A 12,083-nucleotide genomic window follows, 5' to 3' on the forward strand; every position below is an offset into this window, starting at 1 on the left:
ACATATCCTTTATACTTTATACTGTAAAAATGTGTTTTATTTGTATTTTAACATCAACTGTAGTAATGAGGAAGTTGAGCTGCACTGAACAGAGACAGGGTGTGGTCAGTTATTGAGCAGGTTTATTGGATACAGTTTTATTTCTCCAGTGTTTTAAATCCGTAAATTGAAACTTGTAAGTGGTTTCTCTTGTTTGCCCACAGTTCAGCAAACTTATTCAGTTTTTATTGAATGGCAAACCCACTTCCTCTCACACAACCTACCTTCAGCAGCAGCGTGGTGAAGCAAACATGTGATCAGAAAAAAGAAGAAAATCCACTGTGAAGACGTCATCTTTACATTTTCTGATACTGTTACTGTTCATTTTAATGTCATGATTTCTAATTCATTTCTCACCTCGTATCAATCTAAAAGTTTTGCTGCTTTCGATTCTTCTTCCGTGTTAAACTTCTCCACGTTCACTATTTCTTTGCAGGTCCTCGTTTATTCACCCTGCTTTACACAAATATAAAGGTTTGTTGTATCCTTATTAACAGATATTGAAGTATTTATTTACTGTGTTGCTTTTGTGGTGTATTTGAACCTTTTTTTTTTTCTTTTTTGTTGTATTTAAAGAAAGATCAGCTGTAATAAGTCGGCCTGTTGGTCTTAAAAGACCTGAAGCTGCAACTTAACACTTTGAAAAGAGCTTTTCAAAACCACCCACTTGAACCCTGTATGTGGTTTTTGTTTGTTCCCCTCAGTTTATATTTTATATAAATATAATATAATATATAGTAAACCCGTCATCCGCTCACACAGCCTACCTTCAGCAGGAGCGTGATACAGCAAACATGTCAGAAAAAACAATAATATCCGCTTTGAAGACGTCATCTTCACCTTTTCTGATTCTGTTAATTTTATTGTTATTATTTTTCATTAATTTCTCGCCTTGTTTACATCTAAAATGTTTCCTGTTCTCTTTTCTTCTTCCGTAGTTGACCACTGCACATGCGCACCAGTATTTCTGCGCACTCACTCCATAGATTTTAAATTGTTACGATGAAATGAATATAAAAGTTTATTTTCTCTGCTGTAGAAAAAGTCTTTTGAACAAAGATCAGCTTTAACAAGGCAAAAATATCTCACTCCTGGTTTAATATAATTCTGAACAAATCGTGAAGCTTAAAAGCTCTAAAGCTGCAACTTAATTAGTGAAAAAAAAAACTTAAATTATTCAATTCAATACTCAACTTTCATTTTTCTTTATATCATTCATTCTTTTGACCTGCTGAAACCCTCATTTAAGCAAGTTTTTCTAAACTCGTGTTTTGTCTCGACCTCCCACTTTTGAAGCACTGCTGCTCTCCCCTAAAGTAGGCTTCTCATTTTCAGGCAGTACTGATTTTTATTTTTTATTTTTTATTTATTTTTTTGGCTAATGCCCATAACTTTCAGTGAAAATCCAAATACTGGAACCATTACACTTAATAATATAGAATAAAACCTCATCATTTATGGAGGCAGTGATGTCAGAAGTAACTTAGCTGCAGAGTCACCACACTTTATTTCAAGGCACAACTTATTGACATATTTAAACACAATAAGTCAAAAAAGTAGTTACCTTTAGCCACGTCTTAACATAGTTGTAAAAATAACTTAATTGATAATAAAGATAAACTATAATCTGAGAAATACTATTTAAAATAACCTATAGTTTAATTTTTCAGTGCCATGATTAAATTAATCAGTTAATTACAGGTGTCCGGTGTCTTTTATGAGACAAAATTATCACTGTTACTTTGAGATCTACTCAGAGAGAGTTGTGTTGCTGATTTCTGTCATTTGTTCTGACAAACCACAAACTAACTCACCTGAGTCAATTACAGTCAGGTTGATGGTGTTGATGAGCTGAGGTTTGCTCACCTTCTACCTTCAGGGTGATGATGCTGAAGCACACAGGAGAAGATCTCTTAGGGCGTTGAAACCTTCCCCTTCCAACATAACACTTATATGTTCCAGCATCATTGATGTTGACGTTCTTCAGAACCACAGACACATCTCCGTCCTTCGTCTCTGGATCTTTCAGTTCCACTCGACCACATTGAGATGGATCTTTTTTTTTAATCTTGTTATCTGCAGAAAAAAATAAAAAATAAAAAAATAAACCCAAAAGGATTCTCTGATACAATACAACCAGTTCTTCAGCTCATTTAATAAACAAATCCTTCAATCCTTAACGGACTACCACTGCTCTCATGCTGTTCATCAAAAGCAGTAATGAACATGGCTGCATGTAAAGACAGTTACAGAGAAAACTATTTGATATCAATCCTGTTGGATATTAGAATGATGGAATCATTACATATGGTTGAACCCTCTTATAGAGGGATGAGAGCAATTTACAAGAAACAGGCTGGTCCCTCCCTAGTCCCCAATCCCAGCTCAGTTTACTCAAATACATTTTGCAACTAATGAACAAATGACTGTAAATGACCATATCAGAGATTTACAAAGTTAAATAACTCAACTAATAATGAACCAACATACAACAACAAACTAAAGAGAGTATTTTTCCAAACTAATCCCTGAGGTGAATCAAACAAAAAGGACATGAACTGAATCTAACTTCCTAAAACAAGAAAAGAAGAGAAAACAACAAAAAGAAAATGCTGCTTCACTTCTACCACCACAATACTATTTATCAAAGTAATTCACCAAACATCATTACTTTTCAACATGTACTTTATACTTCCATATACCATGTTTTATTAAATCTTTGTATATGGTTTCTGTTTGTTCCCCTCAGTTTTAATTGAACCGTAAACCCAACATCCCCTCACACAGCCTAACTCCAGCAGCAGCGTGGTAAAGCAAACGTGAGGAAACAAAAGAATAAAATCCACTGTGAAGACGTCATCTTTACCTTTTCTGATACTGTTACTGTTAATTTTACTGTTATTTTTAGTAAATTTCTCATCTTGTATGAATTTAAAAAGTTTTCCTGTTTCTGATTATTCTTTCGGAGTGGACCATCTGGTGTTTCTGTTCACTCCATAGACTTAAATTGTTTCAAGGAACATCTAAAGAGCATCAGTAATAACTTTAATTCTTACCTTAGACTTCATGATGAGGAGGATGGTTCCTTTAGCAAAGGAAAAAACAAAAGACTCATAATCTCCATGTTTCTAATGTAGGATATACAGACAGAAGAACATCTGTCACTGCTGCTGAAACATGTAACTGTGTCGGTAACAAGGAAGAACATGAAGTAAAACCAGACAGCATCACTTACAGGAAACACTGGTTATGTGGTTTATTTAAATGTGTCATGTATCGAATGTGCAGTGTGACAGTCGTGTCTTTGTGTATTTTAAAGAAGCAAAAATCTGATGATTATCATCATGAACCACCTTCATCATCAGAGTTATCAGTTATCAGTTCTAAGGAGAGTTCAGTGTTCAGTTGTGATTTGTAAATATCATTATAGTTTAATTCGTGTCTCTATATCAGAATTGGAAATGAGAGGATTTGTGACACTGAACAGGACTTAACTGATAATTAGAGAAACTGTTTTACTTTTTTTTTTTTATTATTATCGATTTCTGTCTTTTTCATTTCAGACAAACATACAGAACCACATTCAGCTTTCATGAGAAACAGGAAACAGGATGACTACTGAGCTCTTTGTGTTTCACTCATGTTCACCACAGAACAAAACAGTCTTCACAGCACAACACTTCATGTTCAAGATGTCTCAAGGTCTGTCTCACAGTCTGAATCCATCAACATGTAACATCAGAATGTATGAAATGGGAATTTTAATGCAGTTCAGTGTAAAATCACAGGATAACATTTGTACTTCACAGTAAATAACATCAAATCTTCATCTTTGCTGTTAAACAACAACTTTTATCATCCTCATTATTATTATCCATCACTTCTGTAATGTCCTTATCTACAAAGATGTTCTCTATTCTCAGTTTGAGAATCTTAAATCTAGAGACTGTGAATTACCAAAGTGACTTAAAACAACTAGAGGCAACTGAGAAACTGCTGAATCACCTCAGTCTGAGCAGAAACAAGGAAATAACTGTCTTTACCAGCAGGTGGCAGCAGTTCGTGTTCATCATCAAAAACAAAAAGCAGATGAAGGATCACAGATATACAAACTGTAAAAGATTCACTATTTTTACACCACAGACAGTTCACAGTTACTGCTTCAACCAGTCCTTCAGGTGTTAATGGACCAGTTCAAAATGTTCGCACTACACTGGTTTAGAATTAAAAACATTTCTAATAAATATCACTTTACAAACACACAGAGCTGAGAACAAACACGTTACCTCTGATTATTCTGATTGGATGATGGTGACGTTCTTCATATGAAACTTGTATCTTGTGTCATCATCTCCAGTTTTTACTTCACTAGCTGCAGTGACGCAAAATGAACGACAACATAACAATGTTAATGGAAGTTCAATGGTGAAAGAAGCTGACTGGCCTCTCTTTAATTTCTCCTCTCCGTCTTCCATCTTCTAACCAATCAGAGAAGGTCAAACACAGGCTTTGATAATCAATGTGTGGATATGAAACAGCTTCAATATTTGACATCCTTTGCTGGATTGATAAAGTCTCACAGTATATGTAGTTTAATATTGAAAAGTTACACATTGTGTCTTTAAAACTAGTTCTAGTGAAAGACAACAAGTATCTTTGTGGTATTAAAATACTGTATTAAAAAGTGTCACTAACATCATTTATAACGTTGTTCCTTTTTCATAATGTATTTACAAAGCAGTGATTCCAGAGTCAGATGGGTTCATAGAAAGAATCACAGTTTGTTTTTTCAACAGCAGAGAGAATCTGAGCAGAAAACAGAACCACACACTGCTGTGTCTCTAACATTCAAATACATCATGTCCATGTTTGTCATCTCCATCCTCAGTGTTTGCTGGAACTGTGGATTAGACCTGAACAATATCCAAAAGCAAAGCAGCTCCAAGTCATGATGCTCCCTCCACCGTACATCACTGTTGTATTTTTAAGTCTTGTCAGGATCACACTGTTTGAAACCAACAAAGACAAAAGAAAAGACAAAGAAAATTAAGTTGACAGTGTGAACAGTGGTGTAAATATTGTGTCAACAGCTGCTACAGGTGAGAACACGACAGGTACGATTTTCTAGAATTTCTGAAGTAATCAAGACGTGGAAGTATAAAGTGAATCAGATTATTCAGTGATTTCCACAGATTAAATGTGACGTCATGTAAACACGAGTAAAAACAGCTGAAAACTAAGAAAACTGTCAACAAGCCAGCGACTGAGAATCCATCATTTACACTGATTAATATCTGAGAGGAGTCATTAACACTGCATCAAGTCACATTCATACACTGGTAATTCATGTTTTTAACAGTGGATTTGTGTTTTCTGGGCATGAACTGGGTAGGACTCCCAGATTTCCATCACCAGCTCCTTTGTTTTACTGATGTTCAGTTGAAGATGGTGTAAAACTAACTTACAGTCTACATCCCCTCCCGCCCACTGCTCTCGACCAGTGGACAACGTCTGGTGGTACCAGCACCACACAGTCGACAACAAGGAAAACTGTTCAGCTCAGTGATCCCACGATGGTGGAATGAGCTGCAGAACTCTGCACTGTTTTGTTGTTTTTTCCCCTTGACTTAGATTTTGTTTCTGCCCTGTGGTTTTCACACTATCTTCAAGCAAACATCTCCCTCTACTGGTCAAAACAAAATACACGCACAATCAAACACATTAAATTCCTCAGTGAATATTCTGTTAATATTTCTGATCCCTTTAAAGAACAAGAAGTGAACTGTTGGACACAGTAAAGGGATTTTTAACTTGCAGCTCCAAACTAAGAAAACTGTTTTTAACGACATATAATCATCTGGACGAGCTGTGTTAAAACAGTGACTGTATCTGCAGTAATGTTGTAGTTTAACTGGTTCAGTAGTTCACAGATTTTCAGTCAATCTAACAAAGTAAAAACATAAATTTAGACAAACACAGTAGAAATAAACAGAAGGATAAATATATTGAGATGTATGACATATGTCAGACTGGTCTACATCACTGTGACACTCAAAGAGGTGAAACCACAAACTGACAGAGGAAGAAGGTGGGCTTTACCTGGTGTCACTAACAGATAGATTTAAAACACTGATCACATATCACTGAACAGGACAATGGAGGAAACATCTCTACAGCGTCTGATCTGTAAGTACAGAATCTGTGTCTGTTCACGGTCATTGGATAGATGACAAGAGCTTTTATCAGGAGCTTGGTTCATTGTGGATTTTATTATTTAAGCTTTATAATATCTTGAAATGATTCAGACCAGGGACGAGAGCAAACATCCACACTGGACGACTGAGCTCTTCAGTCCCTCGGGTGGAATCTGCCTCACAGTCGTTCTCCATAGCTTCATTTTTACATAAAGCTCAGCAACGTTGATGATCAGCAAAAGAACTCGTCTTAGCTCCTGTTTAAAAACTAACTCCTAATGTTCATTTGACAGTCAGCTCTGACCCAGCAGTACACGTGGCACAACATGAGGAAACTAACATTTCACGCTGTGTATTTGTTATTGAAATAATTCCACTTCACTCATGTTCACGACTCATGAATTTAATGGACAAAATGTGAAGATTTTATTTTCCATAAATATCCTTCGGTTTGTTATAATGTAAGTTTATTATGTATATTTATTTGTATTAGTAGAAGTATTTTTTATTAGTTGTATTTTCTCTGTTACCTCTGCCTCTTTGGTGCTTCTTTTATTTGTTTTAAAGTTTTTAGGGGTCGATGATCTGATTTTTCCAAAAAGTGGATCATATCTTTGCACTGTGTTTGTCATTTTTAGGTTGAACTGTGTATAAAACTTAAACTAACCTGACTTTAATTTCTTTTTAGTCGTGACCTCACTGCTGTGCTGCACAACAGACCACGGTCAGTGAACTTTATGTCTGTTTATCTCTCAAAATTTCTGTGCAACTAAACTGTGAAGATTTTATTTCATGGTGAAATTTCACTGCATTAAATAATTGAAAGTGAGTCACATTATATAGTTTAAATACACACTGCACTTATTGTATCTTCTAGTTGTAAAGAGAGTTATCTCTACTGTTTCCCTGTCTCTGCTGTGGGAACCAATAAAGGTTTATCTTATCTTATCTTATCTTATCTTATCTTATCTTATCTTATCTTATCTTATCTTATCTTATCTTATCTTATCTTATCCTGTCTTAACTTATCTTATCCTATCTTAACTTAACTTATCTTATCTTGTCTTATCTTATCTTATCTTATCCTATCTTAACTTATCTTGTCTTATCTTATCTTATCTTGTCTTGTCTTGTCTTGTCTTATCTTATCTTGTCTTATCCTATCTTATCTTATCTTATTTTATCTTATCTTATCTTATCTTATCTTGTCTTATCTTGTCTTATCTTGTCTTATCTTATCTTTGATATGTAATGAACCTTTTTCAGAACACAGCACCAGGTGGTTTTAATGTTGTGGCTACCATGTTGGTGCATTAATTATTCCAGTAGTTGGTACGTCATCACTTAACTAACTAACTGTCAGAGTTTGGTTTTGTGAAGTGACTTTAATGCACTGTTTTGGGGATTTTATCAGTTTCGACCACAGCAGAAAAGTTGTTTTTCAAATTTAACCTTCACAGCTCGTCTGACTGTGAGTCCCAGCAGATCTCAGCTGTTTAAAGGGGAGTCTGTGTCTCTGAGCTGTGAGGAGGACGACAGCTCTGCTGGATGGACACTGAGGAGGAACACAACCAAACGACAGATCACTCAGTGTGGATATTGGTGGGGAGAAGGAAATGGTTCTTCCTGTAACATCAGCTACATGCTCCCACAGGACAGTGGAGTTTACTGGTGTGAGTCCAGAGAGGGATCAACCAGTAGCATCATCAACTTCACTGTCTCTGGTAAGATCAGACTGTGGAGTTAGTGTTGATGAGTCTGTGTGGAAATGGATGAAATGCTGTAGTTTGTCTCTGTGTTGAGGTGGATCAGTGATCCTGCAGAGTCCTGTCCTCCCTGTGATGGAGGGACATGATGTCACTCTGCACTGTCAAACAAAGAGCCCTCCCTCCAAGCTCCCAGCTGATTTCTATAAAGATGGCTCCCTCATCAGGACTGAGCCTACAGGTCACATGACCATCCACCATGTTACCAAGTCTGATGAAGGCCTCTACAAGTGTCACATCAGCAGTCATGGAGAGTCTCCACCCAGCTGGATCTCTGTCACAGGTCAGGAGGGTGAAGAACATTCTTCACTTAATTTCTTTTGTTCATAATATGAATAAAGTTTAATTATTGTTTTTGGTTCATATTAGGGAAACCAGCCACCACAACCCCCCTCATGCCCAGCACTTCTCATCCCTCCTCCTCTTCTTCTTCTGGTTTAACTCCATCCTCTCCTTCCTCCCCTCCTCTTCTCTTTGTGTTGGTGTCTGTTGGATCTGTCTGTTTTCTGGTTCTCTTGTTGTCACTGATTCTACTGTGGAAACAGGTTCAGAGGAAAACTAAAGGTGAAACATTGATTTCCCATTTTTGTTGATGTAGGTTTCAGAGTCTGCATCAGCTGTGCATGTTATTGCACTTGTAATTTTGCCATATTTAAATTACCATTGTGTTTCATTTTCAGGAGTTTGAAATTGCTTTGTTGTTATTTTTTGTTTGTTGTAGCTGAATTAACAGTTGGAGAAGAAGACGTCATGTATTGTGATGTCAAAATAGAGAAAAAACAACAGTCAGTCAAAATGGACACAGGTAAAGTACCAGTTGTTTCTGTTGTAGTGAAACACTTTAGACTACTCTGCACAAAGAGCTGGGTAGTAAACAATTTTATTTGTGTAGCACCAAATCACAACAGAGTTCATCTCACTTTAAACTGTCACTTTGTTTAAGGTTTGTTTTTAAGATAAAAATGATTGAAGGAGCATTGTTTAAATATTTATTTGTTTAAATATTATAATTAACTATTATTATTAAATTATAAATTACGTGATTTAACTGTGATATGAAGCTTGCTTCGTTTTTCACTGCAGCAGCTTGTGCTTCAGCTGATGACACTTTGCTCGTTGTTTGACACAGAGTTTGTCTTTTTTTTGTGCTGTGGTCAAATGTGTCAACGTGTTTAAAAAGAAAACTAATCTATGAAAGTGTCGTGAAACAGTCAGTGACAAACAGAGAAGGTGTAAAAACCTGGTGTCACTACTGAATCTCTATAAGAAACAAGACAACAGTTGTCACAGCAGTAACATTACTGCTGCCATGTGCAGTGTCAACATTTTAGTACAGTACTGGTATCAGTTGTAGTACTTGTAGTTATGTACAGGTACGAATGTTGGTCAGAGGCCGACTGAAGCTTTCAGAACTGACTTCTCAGTAAACGTTTACATGTGATACACTGATCACACTTTTTATCCAAACGGAAATTAAAGTTAGTTTGTGTCTGTGCTCAGAGTTTCCACCAGAACCAGGCGTCATCTACGCTTCAGTGAGAAAGACCGTTACAGCTTCACACCTCCAGTCCAACCTCTGACCACCTGTTGATCTTTAGCTGGTTCACACAGTTTCTGCAGCTGCTCCTTCAACATTATAGTTTGTATTTAGAGCTGTTATATATACGTGTGTTGTACATGCTGTGTTTTCTAAAAGCTTATTTAATGTTGAATGTCCTCATCACCATGACTATAATCCTCAGTGAGTTCAGACCTGAGCTGTCGTCTGGTTTCTCTGTGACATTAATAAATGTTAATGTCATTTGTGGGTTAAACAATTTGTCAGATGGAAAAACTTCACATGTTCCAGTTTAGTTGTGGCTGTTTGATGACAAATGTACAAACCCCTGAGTATTAGCTGTTATTAATTTTCCATTAAATTATTAAATGTAATTATTTTAGAATCCTTTGTTTTGATCTTATACCAACAGATATTTTAAATACATTGACCTCTGTTTCCACTGACTATTAATCTGCTGGTAAAGCTGCAAAATGCATAAGTGTTGCTGTCTTATTTCCTGTATTTCTTCCTGTAAGTACACAGTATGTACAAAATATTCACACCACTTTGTAAGGTGTAATATAAAGTGTTAACAACTACAACAACTAACAACAGTCAGATGATCTTATATCAAATGGTATAAATGATAGTACCATATAATGAAGCCAAAGACGAGAATCAAGACATTAAACTATAATAAAAAGAGAAGTCAGAGTTTCAGCAGATCTCTGACTTTAATTCCAGCTAAACAGCGACACAGTAAATATAGAAGAACAGAAGCAGTTGGTCAAGTTGTGAAGGGTCAGATGTGAGGAGGGAGCTGCTAAACACACTGTTCTAGTAAACAGTATCCTGCAGTAACACTGGACTGAAACAAGTCAAACTAGAACTCAGTAGAACTAGAAACACAACATTTGACTGGACACATCTTTTGGGACCAGACTGATAATTATTATAGCAGTAATTTAAACACATGTCAGAACTGGATCTGTACTTTTTCTAAAACCACACAGTTCATTTTAGATGTGTCTTCATTACTGCTCCACTGTTCTGATGATGTTCTTCACCTGCTGGATGATTACGTTCACTTTTAACATCCACCTGGTTTACGGCTAAACTCAGGAGAGAAGCTACAGTGAAAACTGTGAAATGACCCTGAGGCCTGCAGCACGTTATCAGCTATAGATGAGGATTGTTTACATGCTACACCAAGCAGAACAGTGTGAGAGATCATTAGTGAAGAACTCCTGAACACTGTCTCCCTCTGGCTGCAGTTTATATTAGTACACGATGTTTCACTGACTGCTGCTTATTTCTATGTATTACTTAGTATGTTCAGGTATATTTGTACTGAACTACAAGTTCTTGATACACCAGGAAAAAGTCTTGATGATGAAAGTGGATCAGTGTGGAGTTCAGATCAGTCTCAACATGAACTAAAAGTAAGAACATGTCACTTCACATTCAGAGACCTGTGGAACCAGATTCCACCATAAAGTTGTTGTTGAATTCTCACAGACTCTCCACAGATTTCTGTCTCTCTGTAGTTGAAACCTGTTGATATAATGAGTTCAAAGCTAATGCTAACCTGAACCAGTTCATAAACCTGTTGTGGTTCTTTGTTCTTTGGCACACAGCCAGTGAGAACCTGGGTTATTATCATGTTGGTTACTAACTTAACGTAAAACTAAAACAGTTGGTTTAGTAAGGTAAAATTTATTAAAGAACATGTTAAATCATTAAATCTAGTTTCTAATTAACTAAAAATAATAGCAATAAAGATTCATTGTCCTTTTCACCAGACTCATTAACACCAGCAGGTGGAGTTAATGAGTCCATGAAATTAAAAACTAGTATTTTAAGTAAATATTTGTAGTATTTTATCAGTGATTATAGTGAATTATTGGCCTGAAACACATGATAATGTGTCTCCCAGTGACAGTACAGTCTATGGTAACAGAGCAGCTCCTCATCATGTATTCTGGTTGATAGATGTAGGTTAATTTATGTTTCACCAAAAAAAACTAACTGGTGTTAAAATAAAATAGATTACTAATAAAAAACATTATATAATATTATATAAAACTTAGTGCTGTCCTTAAAATATGTAGATTCACATTTTATGATTTAAAAAACATCAACTTACAAGACTGATAAAGTCTCTTACTAAAAATATTTGAAATAAATAAAAATTTCCCTGATAAAACAAAAAGACATTGATTCACACAGTAAATACTACAGTTCATACTACTATAAATACTACAGTTCATACTACTGTAAATACTACTATAAATACTACAGTTCATACTACAGTAAATACAAACAGATCAAACCTGCATCAACATGTTCAACAGGTCAGAGAAGTTCCAAACATAAACCCTGCTCCTCATCAACATTACTGATAAAGACAGAGTCAGAAATCAAATATGAAGTCAAACTTTATTGACAAATGAAGTTTGACATATTTATGTAGAGTACAGCAAATTAAAAGCACCAGTAAATAAAAGAAGCTGCACACAACAAACAACATTATGAAATTGTTGG

Source organism: Anabas testudineus, chromosome 18 (assembly GCF_900324465.2).
Source record: "Anabas testudineus chromosome 18, fAnaTes1.2, whole genome shotgun sequence".
Lineage (NCBI taxonomy): Eukaryota > Metazoa > Chordata > Actinopteri > Anabantiformes > Anabantidae > Anabas > Anabas testudineus.